Source organism: Natator depressus, chromosome 2, assembly GCF_965152275.1.
Source record: "Natator depressus isolate rNatDep1 chromosome 2, rNatDep2.hap1, whole genome shotgun sequence".
Taxonomy (NCBI): domain Eukaryota; kingdom Metazoa; phylum Chordata; order Testudines; family Cheloniidae; genus Natator; species Natator depressus.
This window is the reverse complement of record NC_134235.1, coordinates 101486890-101505762: the sequence shown is the minus strand read 5'-3', so window position 1 is coordinate 101505762 and position 18873 is coordinate 101486890.

Here is an 18873-nt window from a genome sequence, read left to right as displayed (position 1 = left end):
GCGCTAACCCTGCATAGGAAAGATAGGAAGTATGGCAAGAGACCACCCTGGCTTAACCAGAAGATCTTCAATGATCTGAAACTCAAAAGAGAGTCCTACAAAAAGTAGAAAGTCGGTAAAATTACAAAGGCTAGATAAAAGCAAATAACACAAGTATGTAGGGACAAAATTAAAAAGCTCAAGACAGAAAACGAGATTAAAATAACTAGACTCATAAAGGGTAACAAGAAAACATTCTACTAATACATCAGAAGCAAGAGGAAAACCAAGGACAGGGTAAGCCCATTACTCAACGAGGGGGCAAAAACAATAACAGAAAATATAGAAATGGCAGAAGTGTTAAATCACTTTTTTGCTTCAGTTTTCACCAAAACGATTAATAGTGATTGGACGTCTAACGTGCCAATGAATGACTGTGAAAATGAAGTAGGATTAAAGGTTAAAATAGAGAAAGAATAAGTTAAAAATTATTTAGACAAGTTAGATGTCTTCAAATCACCAGGGCCTGATGAAATATATCGTAGAACAGGGGTTCTCAAACTGGGGGTTGGGACCCCTCAGGGGGTCACAAGTTTATTACATGGGGGGTCATGAGCTGTCAGCCTCCACCCCAAACCCCACTTTGCCTCTAGCATTTATAATGGTGTTAAATATATTAAAAAGTGTTTTTAATTTATAAGGGGGGCCGCACACAGAGGCTTGCTATGTGAAAGGAGTCACCACTACAAAAGTTTGAGAACCACTGTCCTAGAATACTCAAGGAGCTGACTGAGGAGGTATCTGAGCTATTAGTGATTATCTTTGAAAAAGACATGGAAGATGGGAGAGATTCCAGAGGACTGTAAAAGGGCAGGTATAGTGCCAATCTATAAAAAGGGAAATAAGGACAACCAGGGAAATTACAGACCAGTCAACTTAACTTCAGTACCCAGAAAGATAATGGAGCAAATAATTAAGCAATCAATTTGCAAGCACCTAGAAGATAATAAGATTATACGTAACAGTCAGTATGGATTTGTCAAGAACAAATCACGTCAAACCAATCTAATAGCATCTTTGACAAGGTAACAAGCCTTGTGGATGGGGGAAACCAGTAGATGCGGTATATCTTGACTTTAGTAAGGTTTTTTATACTGTCTCACATGACCTTCTCATAAATAAACTAGGCAAATACAATCTAGATGGAGCTACTATAAAGTGGCTGCATAACTGGTTGGAAAACCATTCCCAGAGAGTACTTATCAGTGGTTCACAGTCAAGTTGAAGGGCATAACGAGTGGGGTCCAACAAGGATCAGTTCCGGATCCAGTTCTGTTCAGTATCTTCAACAGTGATTTAGATAATGACACAGCGAGTACACTTATGAAGTTTGTGGACAATAGCAAGCTGGGAGGGGTTGCAAGTGGGCTTTGGAGGATAGGATTAAAATTCAAAATGATCTGGACAAACTGGAGAAATGGTTTGAAGAAAATAGGATGAAATTCAATAAGGACAAATGCAAAGTACTCCACTTAGAAAGAGCAATCAGTTGCACATGTACAAAATGGGAAATGACTGCTTAGGAAGGAGTATTGCAGAAAGGGATCTGTGGGGTCATAGTGGATCACAAGCTAAATCTGAGTCAACAGTGTAATACTGTTGCAAAAAAAGCAAACATAATTCTGGGAAGTAATAGGAGTGTTGTAAGCAAGACACAAGAAATAATTCTTTTGCTCTACTCTACACTGATTAGGCCTCAACTGGAGTACTGTGTCCAGTTCTGGGTGCTACATTTCAGGAAAGATGTGGACAAATTGGAGAAAGTCCAGAGAAGAGCAACAAAAATGATTAAAAGTCTAGAAAACATGACCTATGAGGGAAGATTGAAAAAACTGGATTTGTTTAGTCTGAAGAAAAGACTGAAAGGGGACATGATAACAGTTTTCAAGTAAAGAAAAGGTTGTTACAAGGTGGAGGGAGAAAAATTGTTCTTCTTAACCTCTGAGGATAGGACAAGAAGCAAATTGCAGAAAGGGCAGTTTAGGTTGGACATTAGGAAAAACTTTCTAACTGCCAGGGTGGTTAAGCACTGGAATAAATTGCCTAGGGAGGTTGCGGAATCTCCATCATTGGAGATTTTTAAAAGCAGGTTAAACAAACACCTGTCAGAGATGATCTAGGTCAGCCATTCTCAAACTTCATTGCACTGTGACCCCCTTCTGACAAGAAAAATTACTACAGGGCCCTAGGTGGGGGGACTGAAGCCTGAGTCTGCCTGAGCTTGGACGGGGGGCCCAAAACCAAAGCCCAAAGGCTTTAGCCTTGGGCAGGGAGCCTGTAACTTGAGCCCCACCACCCAGGGCTGAAGCTGAAGCCTGAGCCCCGCCATCACAGGAAGTGGGGCTTGGGCTTCGGCTTCATCCCTGGGCCCCAACAAGTTTAACACCAGCCCTGACAACCCCATTTAAATGGGGTCGTGACCCACTTTGGGGTCCTGACCCATTGTTTGAGAACTGCTGGTCTAGATAATACTTAGACCTACCATGAGTGCAGGGGACTGGACTAGATGACCTTTCGAGGTCCATTGCAGTCCTACGTTTCCATGATTCTCCTACTGAAGGAAGAATGAGTCAGAAACTCCACAAGTTTAAATTTGCAGAGCTTTTGACTGGCTTTCCCCCTTCTGGGCATCTTTGCAAGTGAGGGAATAAATTGGACCTTTTCTCTCAATCCTCGTGCAAATTTAAAGATATCCCAGTTTTATTACTGCCACGTATTTAGGTAGGAAGAGCTACATCATGAAACTGAGGTTACAGAGAAATATTGTTCATACTAAAGAAATTTGTCTCACATTATTTTAAGCCTTTTTACTCTTATTTTTGTGTGTGCGCACGCACGCACGGGTATCCCCTTCCTTTCCCCCCACCCTCCCCAAGACTGTGTTCCTGCTTGAGGTCTTGGCAGGTTGAGAAGTATGTCTGGTCCCTCAAGTACAAAATAATTACAATACTTCTCAGGCAAGCTTAGAAGGTTTTACTCTTTCAATTGCATCTCTTCATGAGAGACCTTATTTTAGAAGCATAATCCACTGGCTTATACACTGGATTGTGTTCTATTCCTGGCTCAGTCACTGGCCTACTGTGTGACCTGGGACAAGTCATTTCACCTCAGTCTCCCCATCTGTAAAATGGGAATATTGATCCTTATCTTCCTTTGTAAAATGTTCTAAAAATCTATGGGTTCAAATGCTATATAAGAGCTAAGCATTCTCAGTATTAGATTCAAGTTTAACTCCCTCATTCTGTCTCACATGTATTTATTTGGGATATGCTAAACCATGTAACCAAAGGTACAGATCAGGAAATGTTACTTATGCTATAGACATGAATTATTACATTTTACTTGAGGCTTCTTGGCCTATTACATTTTAGGTGGCCACCCTATTTGGGTCTTTGCTCCCACCTTTCGAACTTTGACAGCTTCTGAGGCATGAGCGTCTGTTCAGAATTTCATGCATTGTAACAAAAATGTACAAGTCTCAAACCTCCCCACTTAAGCCCCTGATTAAAGTCTTTCTTATCCCCTGCTTTGAAAATTGTAACAGGATTTGCTGGACATTGAGAGAGTTTGCAGCTGATTTTAGTAGCTGATACAACATCATTTAAGAAACACATCAATGCATGTTTCAAACAACCTGCTAACTACATACTAGCCTTGCAATGTCACAAAAGTAAGGAAACTGTGAAAACCGACCGGCCCAGTGCAGCCTGCCATCACCCCAGACACAGCCTCTTTCAGAGCTGCCAGAAAACATTTGTCCACTTCTAAGGTGCATTACACTTACCAGGACAAGTGCCAGAGGAGGAATTTTGTGTGCTTGAATAATGTTGTAATTTACCTTATTACTGGTCTCATTACGACTCAGAGTGCTCTGTTGATTTACCTGGCTTTTGATTTAGTGGGCTTTTTAAAAATGACTGTTTAGGAACACAGCCAGGCACTGCAGGCAAAAGACCTTAAACCCTTCTGGAGTTATAGTCACTCATTCAGACACTGACTTTTTAAATAAAGATAGACGACAGACAACCACACCAAGTCCATATCCAGGAAAAGGGAGAGTGCATTAGACAACGATGGTAGTTCACAGAAATAATTTCATAATCATATAATATGGTCACATTTTTACAGAATCCTAGGGATGTGAGGGTGCTAAGGGGGTGTTTATTTCTGTTTCTAGAAGAAATTTCTCTTTGGTCTAGTGTTCTGACAATATAATGTGCTATCTTTTCCACTGCAGATCACACTCATGCTCTGAGTAAGGCAGTGGTTCTCAGTCTTTTCCATATTAGCACCCCCTTTTTCACCCTGGACTCCCACTCCAGTAGCTGCCTCCTATCCAGCTAAGATTTAGCCAGGGTCCCCTCTCATTAACAATATAGGAAGAACAGGGAGGTTGCATGTCCCTGACACCAGTTCATAATCCCCAGGCTGAGAACTCATGCAATTGGGTTTTATGTTTTGTTTACTTCAGGGATCAGGGCTACAGACATAACAAGCTTAATGTAATCAGCAGATCATTAGTAAAAAAAAAGCCATAGTTTTCTTTCTTATGACATTTTGATTAACTACAACTGGGGAGGCAGTCTAGTTCTGGTGGATAGGGCACTGGACAGGAAGTAAGGAAATCTAGGTTAAATTTCTAGCTCTGCCACTGACCTGCTGTGTGACATTGGGCCTTCACCTCTTTCAAGAGAGCGCCACTGCTCCGTGACTCAGTTTCCCCATCTGTAAAATAAAACAATTGTACAATGTAAAATATTGATACTTAACCCTTCTTTGCAGAGTGCTTGGAGGTCTATGGTTGAAAAAGGCTAAATAAAAGGGAAGTATTAATTATTATTAATAATTAATTATTATTATTATCATCGGTGACTTTTTCTTAATAGTTCATATGACAAAGCAAAAATAAGAAGAGTCTGTAACACTACTAGTGCCAGGATAGTTCCATTTGTAAGTGATTTCTCCACTTTCTAGTGAAATGAATGGTATGAATATTTTTGCCATCGCTTAAGTTGTTTAATTAAGTGAAGACATGGTACATTTTAATGTAGAGCTCCAAACCGGCAGCAGAAAAGATCCCTGTGGAGGAGGAGGAGGAGAGATTTCTGATGCCCGAGAGAGACTGAGACCTATAGTATATATTCGTTCTTACCCACTGTGGGATTTACACCTACTTCACCTCTGAGGCATGTGAATTGCACCTTCATTTTTACTCTGTGCAAGTCAGTTTTTCCAGAGTCCCATGATTCAGTTTTATGAGTCAGGCTATGATTCAGAACTTTCTGCTAGCACTGAATGCAAGGAGGACAAAATGTGATAGGACAGACTTCTCAGCTCTAACAAACTCCCAGCCTCCGGAGGTGCAGCGGCTGAGTGCTTAAGGCACTTGACAACAATTTTGAACTAATGGGTTCGAGTTTCACTCAATCTCATACTGAAAGGCCACTTCCAGTTCACCCAGCTGCAAAATGGGTACCTGATCCATCTGGTCAGGGCAGTCAAATGTCATTGGATGTGATGCTGGCTACATCACACTCTTGTGTACCGTTGGCAAAGAAAATGATGTGCCTTAACTGCATCAGCCCTACAAAAAATTGGTGGGGGGGAATTTTGAGTGCAACATTATCGCTTGACAGTGTAACACTGTTGAAAAAAAAGCAAACATCACTCTGGGATGTATTAGCAGGAGTGTTGTAAGCAAGACATGAGAAGTAATTACTCCGCTCTACTCCACGCTGATTAGGCCTCAGCTGGACTATTGTGTCCAGTTCTGGGGGCCACATTTCAGGAAAGATGTGGACAAATTGAAGAAAGTTCAGAGAAGAGCAACAAAAACAATCATAGGTCTAAAAAACATGACCTATGAGGGTAGATTGAGGAAAAATGGGTTTATTTAATCTGGAGAAGAGAAGACCGAGGGGGAACATGATAACAGTTTTCAAATACATAAAAGATTGTTACAAGGTGGAGGGAGAAAAATTGTTCTCCTTAACATCTGAGGATAGGAGAAGAAGCAATGGGCTTAAAGTGCAGCAAGGGTGGTTTAGGTTGAACATTAGGAAAAACTTCCTAACTGTCAGGGTGGTTACTCACTGGAATAAATTGCCTAAGGAGGTTGTAGAATATCCATCATTGGAGATTTTTAACAGCAGGTTAGACAAACACCTGTCAGGTACAGTGTCGGATAATCCTTAATCCTGCCATGAGTGCAGGGGCCTGGACTAGATGACCTCTTGAGGTCCCTTCCAGTCCTCTGATTAACAACATTTTTATTTCAAGTGAATTAAAACCAAAGTAAATTTGGTTTGAAAAAAACAAAAATGGAGAAAAGTGGCAAGTAAATCCAGCCCATCACCCTGCCAGTTGCCCAGATAGTCCTGTCTTCCCAACTCTAGAGACAAACATCAAACCTGGCCCTCCTTAATATGATAGGGGGACGGGGTTGTTGAGGGGAAGCAATTGCAACACAAACTGCAGGAGAAGGTTCCATAGGAGTTGAAATTGTCGCTGCAGTTTGGTAAGCCAAGACAGACACGTTCCACAACCTTTATTCTCTTTGCAAGGTTTCCAGAGACATAACGTACAATCCATGGCCACAGTTGCTCAGTTTATGAAGTCAGACATTTTGATAGCCTATGATGGCATAAGTGCAGGGGAGTGGTTTTATTAGGTGCATTCACTGAAGCACAAGATAATGGGAGAAGGAATGAAACCCACGTTTCCTACATACTCTTTCTCCTGTGTACTGTCAAATAAAGACCATTCCCACTAGGCCACCAGGAAAAAACAATTATATGCATTGTTTGAAATAAAATCTTATCAAAATGTATATGCAGTATTATTAAATCATTTGCCTGGTGCCATACATTTACACAATTCTTTAAAAACGTAGCAAGATATTTTCCCCATCCCAACCGTCTAAGATGGGTAAGACAAGGCAAGACACTGAGCTAGACTTCAGAACAGTCAAGCTGTGGTGAGATTGCAGGGGCGCGGGAGAAGGTGGGAAGGATTTCTAGAATAAGATGTGGATATTAAGGTGGTATATGGAGGATGAGAGAGAGCGAGGTGGGGCATGGGGGCTGTTCTAGGTGTAGGGGACAGCAAGATAGATGACAAACAAGTCAAGAGTAGGGGGAAATCATGAGGGTCAGTCATCACTGAGAAGCAAGAAATCTAGCACATCAGGTATTTTCAAGTGAAAATTCATCCCCGTACTCACCAGGTGCAAATCTTCTGAGGGCCCTTATGAGTTTGAGGAGCATTTGGGACTGTGGGAGAAGAAGATGAATTGAGTGGAGGGTCCTTGGGCCATTTTGTACGTGTACAGCTGGATGATTCATGACTCTGGGATTGGGAGGACACCCTGCCCTGAAGTGTTCTTTAGTGCTGGTCCCAAAAGCAGCCCTCTGGGTTCTTCCAGGCCATGCTGCCAATGAACGGGCAGCAGGGTTAGTGGGGCTGGAGTCTCAATCATGTTTTTATGCCAGATGACCAAATCCTTAGGGGCCACAGACACTGCTGGCTGCATTAGCTGCTCCCACTTCCCCCATCAAGAACGCACCAGTAATTCAGACTGACAGACTATTTGTTTTCAAGCAACCACTTGCAACACCTTCAGTTGCAACTTACTCTGTCTCCTGTAATTTATGTATCACAGCATACACTTATAGATATGCCAGAACAAAAAAGGATGTTGATCTGTGCTCAAGGGTAAGTGGCCAAGGGAGTACAGTATTTGATCATGTGATATTATAACCAGCAGATAAGACTATATGAAAGACGACTTTCTTTGAACAAAGCCCCCTACTTATTGTAGGCCACATTAGAGAGAGAAGGATGGTGTGGTGGTGAAGATGCTAACTTGGGAGACATGGGTTCAATTCTTGCCTCATCGCTCACTTCCTGTGTGACCTTGGGCTAATCTGTCTCTCCGTGCCTCAGTTTCCCATCTTCAAAATGGGTATAATAGCACTTCCTTACCTCAGAGGGATGTTGTGAGGATAACAGATTGACAGTTGTGAGGCACTCAGATAATATGGTAACAGGGGCAATGCGAGTTCCTAAAATAGACAGATAAGGTTCTGATTGCTTAATGGAACAACTCACACCCATAAAGTTAATCATTAGTTGTATATGGATTGTACAAAATGCGCAGCACCCTTCTAACAGTAAGGAGAACCACCTGCAGGAACCATCAGAGCAGATGAACCTTAATAAATTAAGGAATTCAAGGTATTTAAATACTAACTTTCTCCTTTCTAAACAAAACATTCTCAGGTCACAGGTACTTGTCTTCATCAAGAACTTACTGTATGGCAAGTTCACACTTATTAAGGCATGTCATTTTAAAGCTATGAAAAAAAGTGACAATTCTTAAAATCCAGACATGTACGTTTTTTTACAGGGGCAAAATTCAAAAATGTCTCATCTGATTTTGCCCAACTTTCCAGAACAACCCACCTCTGGGCTGAGTCAAAACGTGAGAAATTTCCAGCTACAGGGATTTGATCTGTTGAGACTTTTCTAAGAGAATGAACAACAGAAGTCACACTGGACTAGCTTTTGCATTAGGATACTGTTCAGAGGTGTTGGGGTCCTCCAACTCCAGCTTAAGACTATGGGAGCTGTGAATGCTCAGAAGGGCTGAGAATCAAACTCTGGAAATACAATAATTCCCTACACAACAATACTTAGCACTTCCATAATTCTTTTCATCTGGAGATCTCAAAGCTCTTTCCAAGGATGGTTCCATTTTACCATCTCTTCCTCACAATGGGGAAAACAAGGCACAGGAAGGTTAAATTATTTGTTCAAGGTCACACATCAAGTCAGTCACAGGCGCAAACAGGATCCACATCTCTTTCATGGAATCTCTCACTCTTAATTTCTTTTGTGAATTCCCGATAGTGGATTTTAGCCATCTAAATTCTGACTTCAACTCATCTAACCCTAGTTTCTTTTGCTCTGATATTTCTTTTGACAAGGGCATTCTGCATGCTAGTCACTCTGGATCAGATCCACAAAGGTACTTAGGGGCCTAAGTGGGGGGTTTAGGAGCCAATTTTAGGCTCCACTAAAATCCACAAAACTCCTGCCTAACCCCTATCGGCTCCTAAACTCACTCAGTGCCTAAGGTTTCAGGGTAAAACTTCCCTAGGTGTCTGTGTTTCTGCATCTGCAATGCACACAACTGTCTCATTCTAGGCACCCAGATGCCTGACTCCTGTCTAAGCCCCAGACTGATTCACGAACCAGGGGAAGACTGGAGTTCACCTACCTGCTGGATTGGGTCCCATTCAAAATCCAGCTGGAGGAGGTGGCACCACCCAGTTGGTTACTTTTAGCTCAGTGCTCAGAGGAATTGCTTGGGAGGTGGGAGACCCAGGTCCAAGTCCCCCCTCTTTGCCTGAGGGGGAGAAAATATCTGAAGAGAGGTCTCCTGCATGTCAGGAGGGGGCGCTAACCACTGAGCTGTGGGGGAGTCTGATGTGGGATTCCCTCAGTCTCTCCAGATAAAGACATTCCACTGTGGTTAAATAATTAAAGAGTCATTAGGCCAGAGAAAGAGAAAGACTATGTCTCTGTAGTCCAGTGGTTAGGGCCCCCACCAGGAAGGTGGAAGGCCTTAGGTCCAGTCTGGTTTCAGTGATTGGCTAGTTTGTTTGTTTTTTTGCTTGCCTGCTGGGGTGATTGGCAGGGGAGACAAGGGGAACATGGGCACCTGCAAACATTGTATGCTCTGGCCTGCAAAGCACCTAGGGCCAGCCCTACTGCCCTCCTTACTGCACAGGTAGTCCCATTGAATTTGAGGACTATTGATGGAGAAAGGTGCTATTCAATGCAATGAGACTGGCTGAATCCAGCTTTCTGTTTGCAAAATCCTGCTTCTGATACCTACTTTCTTTAATCTGTGCTCTTATGCTTTTTGACCCTGTACCGTGAAGCAGTTAGCCACATAGCCTTCTCCGTCTCCTTTAGGCACATAGTAAGATCCTTTCAGTGCTGAGCATGTTACAACCTCCAAGCCCTTTCTCAGGAGACAGACCCGGTTGTCCTTAAACTAGACTCATTACCCTCCTGTGCAATTTTTCCAACCTGTGACCGTCCTGTTTTCAACTCTGAGTTTGGTAGTGGGAGCACCAGGATTCCACATGAGAAGGGCCAGATGCAGTGGAGTCATTATCTCCATAGCTGCAGAATTTGTTCCTCTCTTCATACATTTTTATTCGCTTTTCTTGCAGCTGCTATCACTTGCCCCCTGCACCTTCCTACCATCACTCACCACTACCCCAGCTCGCTTTCTTCATTAGTTCACGTCAGCTCTGTTTTGTTAAGCTTGTATTTAAATGTGCTGTCGGTTCTCCCTAACTGCAGAACCTTCCATTGTGTAATATTGAATTCCATTGTATTAGCCCATTTCCCCAGTGTCTCCAAATCCTCCTGTAGTCTGGTGCATTCCTGAAACTTATCAACAGCCTCCTTCCTATCATGATGTCATCTGTGTCTGGACACCCAGCAACCCGATCCAACCTCAGGCTCATTTATGTAAGTTTTAAAGAGAACAAGTCTCGGCATTGAGCCCTGAGAGATCCCACTTGCTCGCTCTTTCCATGTGTATGGTCCTACTTACTGTACCTCTCTCGTCTCTGCTCATGTTTTTTTACACCCAACGCTGCTACCTTAACTTGGATACTCTTTACTAGCCTTGCTGGTGATATATAATCAGAAACGCTGTTAAACTCCAGTAAAAGCAAGGCAAAGCCGGCGCTAGGCATAAGCAGATTAAGCAATTGCTTAGGGCCCCGAGCAGCTCAAGGGGCCCCCTGTTAATTGTTATGTGTTGGGGGGGGTATTCCTGCTTAGGGCCCACAATGGGCTAGCACTGGCACTGATGCAAGGCCACCATTTTACACTTCCTCTCTTTCCTTTGGCCACTGTCGGGAAACTTATGCTGATTAATTAGCTGGATGACTGTAGAACCTAGAGGCCTCAGCTGAGCTCAGGGCCCATTGTGCCAGGCGCTGCAAAGACACGTAGTAGGAGACAGTTCCTGCTGCCCTGCAGAAAGTAAAGTATAAATAGACAAGACCGACAAGGGAAGTGGGTGAGAATGGGGGAGGAAGGAAATATTGTTATCCCCATGTTAGAGATGGAGAAATGAAGCACAGAGGAAAAAACTGACATGTAGTCAGATTTATCCGACAAGATCTACTTGGGGGTGGGGGGGGGAGGTGGGTAGCTACTGAAACATGGCGAGGCACATGGATAACATTTAATTTCCATTAGAAATTACATTTCAAATTTGGTAAAAATGACTGATAATTCTCTAGTGTGGAAAAGCATATTTTCCTCCCCATTTTCCTCGTTCTTAAAAATCGACTGAACTGCTCAGACATCCAGCCCCTCCCCCCCCCCAAAAAAATTGCCTCAGGCCCAGAACATTTCAGTCTTATGGATGAAAATTACAGCAAGCTGTGAGACATTGAAAGCAGGGATTTTTGGAAATGCTCAGGCAGACTTAACTCAGTGGATCCCCCAAAATATGTTAATCTACTAGTGATAGAAATTACTATACTGAGGTGCCCTGATCCTATGCTGTGCCAACTGTACTTGATACAGCTCAAAGTGGTTTACAGCCACTCCTATGGCTTTTGATACGGGTCTGGCTGGCTGTTTATCCAGTCCCTGGTATAAAGTAGAGCGGCCTCAGGGCTGCGGCAGTTCATATTGGCTGTCCAAGGCCCCTAAGGGCAGTTCTGGGGGATAACTGGGGCAAAAGGGATCTCCTCTTTTCACAGAAATGCTCTCCATGACGTGTTGTTTCATAGGATCCACTACAGCACAAGGTTCCCTCTATGGACGGGGACTCCTTAGGGAGCTGGATCAATTGGTAACTTTCAGCCTAATGGGAACATAGAACTGGAAGGGACCTCTTGGGTCATCAAGTCCAGTCCTCTGCTAACCCTAACACAGGCAACCCCATCATATAATCTACCACTTCACTTCCACACATCTAAAACATTATCTCCCCCTCCTTTTCACTCAAATTGTCAATGGGAAAAGGGCAGTTTCTCTGTAGGGAATATTTGTTGCGGGGGGATAAGGGGCTCTCAGTCCTGCTGCCTTCAAAGTTAATGGCAAAACAGCCATCATCTGGAGTGGGGCCCTAAATGTGGTGTTGGTTTGCAATAGCTTGTCTGAGATACAATAGAAAGAACAGCGAGGCAAGAAGCGTTTGTTATATTACTGACTAACAGAATTCAGGGTTTGCGGCATTTTTATGGAGCAAGAATAAAGAAAATAAAAATGTCGGGGAGTCAAGTCTCTCCATTAGCAGCCTGCATGGCTGAAATCTAGCTTAGTCCATTTTTGATGGGTGCCTGTAAAGAGGATACCAAGTAGAAGCATAGGCAATCAAAATGATCTCCAAATGGAGTGTGCAGAACTGGAAGGTCTCACAATGACCTGTCCTCTCTTGGGTCACATGCGATACTGTGTCTGAAAATCAGAATCCACACGCAGTTAGAACAGGGAACGTTCTTAAATGTTATCAGGCCCTAACGCAGAGCTAACTCAGGTGCTGAGTGTGGGGTTTTGCTGAGTGTTGTGTGTGAAGCAGAAGTTTTTCCACAATGCTCACAGATGTTTTGCAGGATCAGCTCACCCAGCCTAGAGTGAGAATCCCTGGTGTTCTGGACACAGAACTCTCAATTTTGCACAGCCAGAGAGCCATTTCCCTCATCAAATGACCTTGCAGAGCATCAGAAGGTACCCGTGGGGAACTCCTGGACATTTTGTTGTGATGTTTCCATCATGAATTGCGTTGTAGTGACAGGCTAGCACGTATTGAGACAGCATGATGCTCAGTTTTCCCCAGCATCTGACCGCTGCTTTGACCGCTCTCTCACACATAATTTTTCTTTTTAAACTAATGCCAAATAAACAGCCCTGGAGCATGTGTCTGAGCTGTCCCCTAGAACGTACAAATATGCAAGTTCCTCTCCTCTGCCTAAAGGGGTTGTTCTTCTCCCCGTCCCTCCCAACCAATTTAGTGTTTTTTGTTTTTTTTCAAAACAAAGATAAACTAATGTGAGTTGTAAGCTGCTGTACAAAGGCACAAGCCTTTCCAAATATACTGTATGGGCAAGATGCTCCCTGCAAATATTGGTGTGTATTGATAAAAAGGCAAAACAAACATACACATAAAAACACAGCCCCGGGCAATTAAACCTTCTGGTTAGCCACAGAACAGGTACAACAAAGGCTGAGCAGTCTCCCACACAGTGTCTAGCGGTTGCCTTTATAGGCCCACAAAGCCCACGATACAGGCCTCCCTGATTTCGAGGAAACTAGAAGTGTAAAGGAGAATCTTAGCCTTTATTTAAATAGGAAAAAAAAAAGTGCATAGCCCCTTTCCAGGGGAAGGCAGCCTTGTAAATACAAACCAATCACTAGGAATGAAAGCTTGTTCCAGATTTTCTCTGAAGATCAGAGGTTACTCTCAGACTCCTGGCAGCCAACCAGAGCTGGGTTCTGGGGTGTATGAAATCTACAGCTACATTTTTAGGATGATCCTAGTTAAGTGGCGGACAGTGCCATCCAGCCTATCATTTATGGTCTGAGGGCCACAGCAAATGCTCTACTGACCAGCTCTTTTCCTTTACCAGCCAGTGTGAGCTCTGCCACACAGAGAGCGGCTGCTCAGGAATATGAAAGGCAACATTGACAAAGGAATGAGTCCAAGAGACAAATTCCACCTCTAATGCTACCTCCCTCTGTGGCCTTTGTCACGTCACATAAGTCAAACATTTTTAAGGTTGGGTATATAGGGTTAGGCACTGAAATCAGGGTGCTGACCCCCTGCCCCTTCTATTGGCTGCACCTCTGAAAAATCAGTCTGCATTTATTAACGTGCCTGACTTGATATACCCAAGCTTGGAAATGTTGTCCTTAATCTTCCTGTGCCTCAAGTTCCCACATCTGCAAACTGGGGATATCCACACTTAGCCATCCGCAGAGAGGCTGCAACAGTTACGTAGTTAATGATTGCAAAATGCTATGTATAAACCCTAACATTCATCAGAAGGCACCTCCAGTGACTGGGGACCAAGCCAGAACTCCAGAGCATTTGGACACCTGTCCCTTGCAAATCTTTTCTAAATGCTGGCAGCTATGTGTAGACTCCCCCAGAACACAAGTCACTGGGCTCCGCTTCTCCTGCGGGAGGAGGTGGACAAAACCCAGTAAATGCAGACACATCTTTACATACTACATACACATTATCATTTGTAGAGTGCAGTATACTAGGTACTGTCCAAACCTATGGCAAGCCACAGCCACAGCCTCTGCCCTGAATTCAGAACTCAAGACAAAGAACAAATGAAAAGGGGGTGCACCAGGAGGGACAAAGCGTACATATCAATGTACATTTTCTAGCAATATCAACTACCCCCAACTGGCCCTCGATTTAGCACTTACTAGTTGGCTTGGCTAATCTCATGTTGGCATCATTCAAAATGAGTCTTGAGGGGAGATTTGAGGGAGGACAGTGTAGTGGCTTCACAGTTCAGTTTGGGGAGGGAGTTCCAAGTGTCATGAGGACAGACAGACAAAGACAGATGTTGGTGAAGCAGCCAAGCATAGGATTAAGGTTGGCATCCCTAATTCTAGGCAAAGTGATAAGAAAGAAGAGAGGATAAGCAGGGAGAAAGAGAATTGTGAAGTTCCCGTTAAGTTTGGGATGTGTGCTAAAGGATCATCTGACTCACCCTCGCCAAAATCTTCCTGGTGATTTTGGGATGCATTAGAGAGCTGATCCTCAGACCAGGAATCCTGTATAGTTGTGGGCCTGGCAGAAAATTGACACAAGGGCCCACCCAAGGTGCTAAGTCTGGCAAAACAATTAGTGACTGACTCTTATGATCAAGAACTGACAAAAGGAGATACAGAGTCTTGTTGAAATGAGACAGACTACTCTTCCATCACCACTAGAAAGTCTTCATTTGATTGTGAAGTGTAGACTGCAGCCAATATAAGCTACACACAAAGATTCAACCCACATTGTAGCATATTTCTTGACTGCTTATTACTGTTTTGTGAATGGGGGAAAGTTAAAACTAGCCCCTGACACTGCCCCCTCAATACACCTCAGTCCTGACCCTGGGGGTCTACCAGTCTCCAAGCTAAGGTGACCAGATGTCCTGATTTTATAGGGACAGTCCCGATTTTTGGGTCTTTTTCTTATATAGGCTCCTATTACCCCCTGCCCCTTGTCCCGATTTTTCACATTTTCTGTCTGGTCACCCTACTCCAAGCCCACTGGAACATTGGCTGCTCTGCCCATGGGCTTGGCAGCAAGGGTTTCATGGTGAGGACATTCTTCCATTAAAAGCTAGACTGAGGACACAAATTCATTTCATACATAGGCTCTGAACAGCCAAAGACTTTGGGTCACTGTCTACCTGGGCTGGTGCCAAACCATTGACAAAATAACCTTTATCTCCCATCACCTATCTCCTGGGATAGTTTAAAATAGATTGTGAAGTGTAGACTATGTCTGAGTTTCATTCCAGTACAAAGAAGATATTGTTTGATAATTACATTTTGAATTGTCCTTTTTGGAACAATGATTTCTGTTTGAGCAAACCCCAGTAAAATACAGATGGAAGAGAGAGTTATCAAGAGAACGGTTATCTACAAAGTGACTGAAATATGATTTCATAAAATAGTTCTCTAGTATCTTGAAACAAGATTTTTTTTGTGTGCTAGCATTACTTCCGTTGGTGTTATTTCTAGTCCATTTCTTAGTTTGTATCTCCCCCTTCTGAACTATGCTAGGATTGCATTCTTAGCAAGGAACCTGCTCTTTGAATTGCTATTAAGTGCCATTAGAAAGAAGAGAGATAAGGTAGGTGAGGTAATCTCTCTTATTGGACCAGCTTCTTATATTACCTCACCCACTTTGTCTCTCTCACATCCTGGGACCAACATGGCTACAACAACACTTCAAACAATATTAGTAAGAAGACACAGCTATGAGTAAGGTACACAGCAGGCCAAAGCTAAAGTAAAATATATTTAGTGATCTTCACTCAGACCCAAGTACACAAATGATATAAAGAAGACCTTCCCACAGGTACCAGTAATTCAAACGGAATTGCTACCCTTTTCTGGAGAACTCCAATGTTATGTTAGAGTGTATGTGCATTGCATATAGAGAGTTTCTTTGGGATTAGATTTAAAGTAATTACAGCAAAGGGACAGATGTACCGTTTGCAACACACAGGTTTGTGCTGTGGATCTGTAAAGGCCTTCGCTCTCCAGCAGTGTTATACTGGTGAGCTTCTTCGTTCAGCATGTCATGCTAGGGCATTTTCTCTTTGTATCTGTGCTCTCTGTATCATTGTGCATGGTGTGCTAAAAATCAAAACCTCTCTCAAAGCAGAATGTCCCTAAGACTTTCTAATGCCTGCAGCGCATATGATTCAAAATTCTTCAAGTGCAAATCAGTATCTGTCTGTGTCTTGAATTTACTCTTCCTTCCCATTCCCAAATGCCAGGAAACGCCATAAAGAAGCAAACTGGCCACTGTAAGCCTAGGGAAGAGAATGGCATGACACTGGATGCTGCAGGAGTAACAACAGTGTGTGATTTGAGTCTGTTACTAGCTTACAGGCAGCATTTTGGCAGGAGATATGAAATTTGTTTTGCGTACTGTAAAACATGAAACCAGTTAATTTAATTAACTTTGGTGTCTTCTCTACCTTGGGCTAATTAGAACCAATTAAATTCCATGTTAATCAACTCAAGCAGCACAACCATAGTTTCCACTCCTAGGATTAAAAACATATTTTCATACAGCTCATGCAATGCAAAAAAGGCAGGCCAAAGTTTGAGTAACCAGGCTCCGTGTGGCTTGGGGGAATGGAACTGACTCCCCAAACCACAGGTAGGCCATGCAGCTTCAGTGCAGCCACTTTCTAGCAGTGCCCTTAAATACACGCCCCTGTACAAATACTCCCCTGGCTTACACTCATGACCTTTGCAGAGCTAGATGCTTGGAGCTGGTGTTGAGCATCCATCCACACCACCTAGGGAATAAGTGTCACGGAGGGCCCTCCGCGCTAAGATGCAGTTTTATAATACAGCTAAGGTATTTCCTCTCTTGTATTTTATAATATACCTATGATATTTCCTATAGTGTATGAATTAAATTTGAAAGATTACCCCTTCTTGATTACCCCCGAGTTCAAAATAAAAACACCATTCACCACAAAAATGTATATGCCTATGATGTATACCTGGAAGCTTTAGTTTCCATTTTCCAATCCATCTCCGCCATGCACAAGGGCTGTACTTCCCACTGATGCTGTGGTTCTGCTGAAATGACATGTGTGCAGGAGGCTGGCAGTAGTCAATTAGTTAAGAAAAAAAAGTGGTGGCAACTCTGTGTATTATGCTAATGTTATTGATTGAGTTTCAAGAAACTGTACAAGATTCAGTCAAAAAGTTAAAGCAGCCCTGGGCCCAAAGCGGGGAGAAACCAGCCAGCCTAACAAACAGAGCCAGGCAAAGAAATTACTGATTAAATGAGCAAAACCCTGTGAATAATACTGTGAAGATAAATGTCAAACAAAGCACAAAAGGAGACTGCAGGTCTAAAATTAACAGGTTTACAATTTTAAAGATAACAGTTTGTTTCCTTGTGTGTCAAATGAAGGCACAATTTCCTTCCTCCAATTCATTCAAAATGCAGCTTCTAGGATCATCTTCCTTGGCTGTTGTTCTGACTACCTCACTCCCTTTGGTGAATCCAGTTTAACACCATCAAATTCAATCCTCTTGTCTTCACCTTCAAGGGGAGGATGTCCTTACCCTTATTTGTCCCCCCCCATGTGATCCTCCACCCTACCTCCTTCACCCTTGTCCCTCTATTTAGCATCTTCTCCCATTATTGTCTCCCTGCTGTGCCTTTGAATTCCTCAGATAATGCCTAAGGCCACACTCTGAATTACTCTCTTTCAGAATTAATTTGTAAAGCTACAACCTGCCCTCTTCTTCCTCATGTCCCTCCTCAAGCCCAGGCCTCCACCGTGATACCTACAACAAATATTGTTTTTGTTATCTTTGTCCTCTCTTTTTGTTTGCCTCCTTCTGTTCATTGCACTCACTTGTTGCATCTTGTCCCAATTTACATGAAACTCTTCAGAGCAGTGACTGTCACTATGTGTTTGTAAAAAGAAAAGGAGTACTTGTGGCACCCTAGAGACTAACAGACTAACAAACTAAGGTGCCACAAGTCCTCCTTTTCTTTTTGCGAATGCAGACTAACACGGCTGCTACTCTGAAACCTGTCATTATGTGTTTGTAGAGCATCCAGAACAGTGGGGCCCAATTCTTGTTGGATACCTCTTGATACTACCACAGTCCATACATAATGATGGCCAAGGTTTGGGATGCCCAACTTGCGACACCTGGAAAAGCCGGATTGTTTAGAGGGTGCGTGGCATAGCATTTTCTGAAAATCAGCCCCCATGTCTCCAAGTTGGGCACCCAAAACTGAAGGCACCCAAAATCACTGGTCACCTTTGAAAAACTTAACCGATAATAAAGTTAAGAGGTCTGGAGTCGATAACCGATCATGGAAGCTATTACTCTCTCCCCACTCTACCTGCCCTGTGCACAAGAAAGGCGCCACATTTTCGAGTATTGGCTCGGTCTTTAAAAGTTGCCTGAGACCTTTTTTCTCTCTGAACTGCCTGGGACTCTCCGATGTTCTCTATTGTGGATGCTGAAAAGCTCTCGCATCTCCTGGGACTTGGAGACCTGCTG